Below are 5000 nucleotides of genomic sequence, written 5' to 3' on the forward strand. Positions count from 1 at the left end.
ACCCATGTTGTCCCCTAACCTAACCCATGTTGTCCCCTAACCTAACCCATGTTGTCCCCTAACCTAACCCATGTTGTCCCCTAACCTAACCCATGTTGTCCCCTAACCTAACCCATGTTGTCCCCTAACCTAACCCATGTTGTCCCCTAACCTAACCCATGTTGTCCCCTAACCTAACCCATGTTGTCCCCTAACCTAACCCATGTTGTCCCCTAACCTAACCCATGTTGTCCCCTAACCTAACCCATGTTGTGCCTTAACCTAACCCATGTTGTGCCTTAACCTAACCCATGTTGTCCCCTAACCTAACCCATGTTGTCCCCTAACCTAACCCATGTTGTCCCCTAACCTAACCCACGTTGTCCGCTAACGTAACCCACGTTGTCGCCTAAACCTGCTCTGTAATTGTTATACGACTCGTTCAATTAGTGTAGTGTTGCCCACCCGCAACCCTCGCAATATAGTTCGCTACTCGCACTGCCCGCTCCCCTGTGTATCGCTTCATGTTAAACACCTTGCAAGTCTTGCTTACTTTCCACATGCTCCTGCTGTACACTGTAATGTGGATGGCAGCAGGACGTACATGCCGCCCCCCCCCACCCCTCCCCACGTCCCCACGTCCCCACCTTGCCCCCTGCCTTCGCAAGCTGGTTGGTGACAAGTTTGCATGTTCAATGCCCTTCGCATGCGACGTACGCAGGCTACGTTGTGGTGCGGCCTGTGTCAACTGTCCGCTGATGTCGTACGCGTGAACCACAATCTGTACTGCACATTCGTCCTTATGTACTGAATGATACATCGTGGCACATGTGTGACCGTACAACGACTGCGCCCAAAAACGGCGGACCATACAGTGCAAATATTGTGCACGCAGCTACGTGTCGTCTCCCTATGAGAGCTGGATTGCAGTGTGGTACGCCATAGAGACGTGTGGGAGGAACGGACGCCGTGGATGGCGATCAGCATGAGCTGTCTGTTGATGTATTCGGACCTAGTCGTCTCTCCTCACACACCGTGATGGCATGGTGCACCGCGTTCCATATCTGCGACATGCTACAGAGGCCGGTTGACAGTCGTTCGAGCAATGGACATCGCATACGTACGGGGGCCAACTTCCACGTATTGTCTAGGCGTGCACATTTTGTTGCGTGTATGTGGGCAGACGTAGTGTGGCGTGACACCTGACACAGGCATGCAATAATCGTTGAAGTTGCAAATGGCGATGGACGCCTGCGTTTTCTGGTGAAGTTACGCAAATGAAGAAATGGTAACCTGTTGTGGTGCGGTTGTTCTCGCTAGGGGTGAATCGGTGATGGCGACGATAGGTTGAGGTACTAACCGGTTGTTCCAGCGATACCCACCATGCCGACGAAACTGAACGGCATCTGGGTGTGAAGCGATACGCGGCGGTGGCTGGGTGGGACCGTCCCCGGCCGGTGAGGGGGCGCCTCCCGGCGTGCTGGCCGCGCGGTGCGTGGGCGCACGCGCTACAGCCGGCTGGTGGGGGCGGCCAGTGGCAGGCGCGCCGGCCGACGGACGCGGCAGACGTCGCAGCTGCGCGCCGGCGCACCCTGCGCGCGGCGCCGTGCGGCCAAAGTAGGTCCTCGCGGGCCCGGTGCGAAGCGCGGTGGACATCTTCAGTGTGCTGGTCCGATTGAGGACTGTGTGCGTTGAGGATGCGCCGCCGCCCGGCGCTCGGCGCCGCGACGCCGTCTGCTGCTCGGTCGCCCCAGCGGTTCTCGCTGGTGGTTTGTATCGCAGCTGTGCGGATGTGTTGGCGCGTGCGCTGTGCTGGGAGAGTTCGCTTCGGCACCCAAGTGGGGCTTTTGTCCTTCTGTGGCGCTGGCGTTGGAGCTGCCGGTCACCGTAGGTGGCGCGTGTTGTCTCCCGCCGGCAATGCCACGACAGCACGCTCCCGGGCCTCTGTCGGCAGCGGCAAGCTCAGTTGGGAGCACGGGTGGTCGCACCGAAAGCGTCTACTCGCCTAACTCCGGGCGATTGCGCCTCTCTCGAACCCGACCAAGTACTTGGGACGGCGCTGCGCGCCGCCGGGACCTGAGAGGGTTTCGAGGTGTATTGTGCAGGGGAGCTCAGCCTCCTCCTGTTTGCAGAATGATTGAGCGGACGCTTGCGTGTTCGCGCGGGCCCCCGGGACACACTCCCGGGCGGCCGGCTGCTCAGCTCTAGTTGACGCAGCTCCCTGGTTGATCCTGCCAGTAGTCATATGCTTGTCTCAAAGATTAAGCCATGCATGTCTCAGTACAAGCCGCATTAAGGTGAAACCGCGAATGGCTCATTAAATCAGTTATGGTTCCTTAGATCGTACCCACGTTACTTGGATAACTGTGGTAATTCTAGAGCTAATACATGCAAACAGAGTCCCGACCAGAGATGGAAGGGACGCTTTTATTAGATCAAAACCAATCGGTCGGCTCGTCCGGTCCGTTTGCCTTGGTGACTCTGAATAACTTTGGGCTGATCGCACGGTCCTCGTACCGGCGACGCATCTTTCAAATGTCTGCCTTATCAACTGTCGATGGTAGGTTCTGCGCCTACCATGGTTGTAACGGGTAACGGGGAATCAGGGTTCGATTCCGGAGAGGGAGCCTGAGAAACGGCTACCACATCCAAGGAAGGCAGCAGGCGCGCAAATTACCCACTCCCGGCACGGGGAGGTAGTGACGAAAAATAACGATACGGGACTCATCCGAGGCCCCGTAATCGGAATGAGTACACTTTAAATCCTTTAACGAGTATCTATTGGAGGGCAAGTCTGGTGCCAGCAGCCGCGGTAATTCCAGCTCCAATAGCGTATATTAAAGTTGTTGCGGTTAAAAAGCTCGTAGTTGGATTTGTGTCCCACGCTGTTGGTTCACCGCCCGTCGGTCTTTAACTGGCATGTATCGTGGGACGTCCTGCCGGTGGGGCGAGCTGAAGGCGTGCGACCGCCCCGTGCGTGCTCGTGCGTCCCGAGGCGGACCCCGTTGAAATCCTACCAGGGTGCTCTTTATTGAGTGTCTCGGTGGGTCGGCACGTTTACTTTGAACAAATTAGAGTGCTTAAAGCAGGCAAGCCCGCCTGAATACTGTGTGCATGGAATAATGGAATAGGACCTCGGTTCTATTTTGTTGGTTTTCGGAACCCGAGGTAATGATTAATAGGGACAGGCGGGGGCATTCGTATTGCGACGTTAGAGGTGAAATTCTTGGATCGTCGCAAGACGAACAGAAGCGAAAGCATTTGCCAAGTATGTTTTCATTAATCAAGAACGAAAGTTAGAGGTTCGAAGGCGATCAGATACCGCCCTAGTTCTAACCATAAACGATGCCAGCCAGCGATCCGCCGCAGTTCCTCCGATGACTCGGCGGGCAGCCTCCGGGAAACCAAAGCTTTTGGGTTCCGGGGGAAGTATGGTTGCAAAGCTGAAACTTAAAGGAATTGACGGAAGGGCACCACCAGGAGTGGAGCCTGCGGCTTAATTTGACTCAACACGGGAAACCTCACCAGGCCCGGACACCGGAAGGATTGACAGATTGATAGCTCTTTCTTGATTCGGTGGGTGGTGGTGCATGGCCGTTCTTAGTTGGTGGAGCGATTTGTCTGGTTAATTCCGATAACGAACGAGACTCTAGCCTGCTAACTAGTCGCGTGACATCCTTCGTGCTGTCAGCGATTACTTTTCTTCTTAGAGGGACAGGCGGCTTCTAGCCGCACGAGATTGAGCAATAACAGGTCTGTGATGCCCTTAGATGTTCTGGGCCGCACGCGCGCTACACTGAAGGAATCAGCGTGTCTTCCTAGGCCGAAAGGTCGGGGTAACCCGCTGAACCTCCTTCGTGCTAGGGATTGGGGCTTGCAATTGTTCCCCATGAACGAGGAATTCCCAGTAAGCGCGAGTCATAAGCTCGCGTTGATTACGTCCCTGCCCTTTGTACACACCGCCCGTCGCTACTACCGATTGAATGATTTAGTGAGGTCTTCGGACTGGTACGCGGCATTGACTCTGTCGTTGCCGATGCTACCGGAAAGATGACCAAACTTGATCATTTAGAGGAAGTAAAAGTCGTAACAAGGTTTCCGTAGGTGAACCTGCGGAAGGATCATTACCGACTAGACTGCATGTCTTTCGATGTGCGTGTCGTGTCGCGCAACACGCTACCTGTACGGCTCGCAGTAGCCGTGCGCCGCGTGCGGAACCACGCGTGCCTCTCAAAACTAGCGGCAATGTTGTGTGGTACGAGCGCTGAAGCGCTGGAGCGGCTGGCGTGCGGCACCTGGCGCCTGGCGCCGGTTTTGAATGACTTTCGCCCGAGTGCCTGTCCGCTCCGGTGTGGAGCCGTACGACGCCCGTCGGCCGTGAGGCCGTTGGACACAGAACGCTGGAACAGGGGCCGCCACACGCCTCACTCCCGCCTATGCGACCGTCTCGAAAGAGGCGGCGGAAACTGAGAAAAGATCACCCAGGACGGTGGATCACTCGGCTCGTGGGTCGATGAAGAACGCAGCAAATTGCGCGTCGACATGTGAACTGCAGGACACATGAACATCGACGTTTCGAACGCACATTGCGGTCCATGGATTCCGTTCCCGGGCCACGTCTGGCTGAGGGTCGGCTACGTATACTGAAGCGCGCGGCGTTTGCCCCGCTTCGCAGACCTGGGAGTGTCGCGGCCGCCTGTGGGGCCGGCCGCGTCTCCTCAAACGTGCGATGCGCGCCCGTCGCCTGGCGGTTCGCATACCGGTACTTTCTCGGTAGCGTGCACAGCCGGCTGGCGGTGTGGCGTGCGACACCTCGTACAACGACCTCAGAGCAGGCGAGACTACCCGCTGAATTTAAGCATATTACTAAGCGGAGGAAAAGAAACTAACAAGGATTCCCCCAGTAGCGGCGAGCGAACAGGGAAGAGTCCAGCACCGAACCCCGCAGGCTGCCGCCTGTCGTGGCATGTGGTGTTTGGGAGGGTCCACTACCCCGACGCCTCGCGCCGAGCCCAAGTCCA

At 56.8% G+C, this 5000-nt stretch overlaps 2 non-coding genes and 1 pseudogene across 2 annotated transcripts; all 3 read left to right on the plus strand.

Moving 5' to 3' along the window:
• Nucleotides 1–2197: 2197 nt before the first annotated feature.
• On the plus strand, nt 2198–4106 carry LOC124772837. The gene has a single exon (XR_007014296.1). It is a non-coding gene; the product is annotated as a small subunit ribosomal RNA (ribosomal RNA).
• A 351-nt stretch (nt 4107–4457) lies between these two features.
• LOC124772783 lies at nt 4458–4612 on the plus strand. The gene has a single exon (XR_007014246.1). It is a non-coding gene; the product is annotated as a 5.8S ribosomal RNA (ribosomal RNA).
• A 188-nt stretch (nt 4613–4800) lies between these two features.
• Nucleotides 4801–5000, plus strand: part of LOC124773071 — a 4223-nt pseudogene continuing 4023 nt past the window's right edge.

This window comes from Schistocerca piceifrons, unplaced genomic scaffold (assembly GCF_021461385.2).
Source record: "Schistocerca piceifrons isolate TAMUIC-IGC-003096 unplaced genomic scaffold, iqSchPice1.1 HiC_scaffold_943, whole genome shotgun sequence".
In the NCBI taxonomy this organism is placed as follows: Eukaryota; Metazoa; Arthropoda; class Insecta; order Orthoptera; family Acrididae; genus Schistocerca; species Schistocerca piceifrons.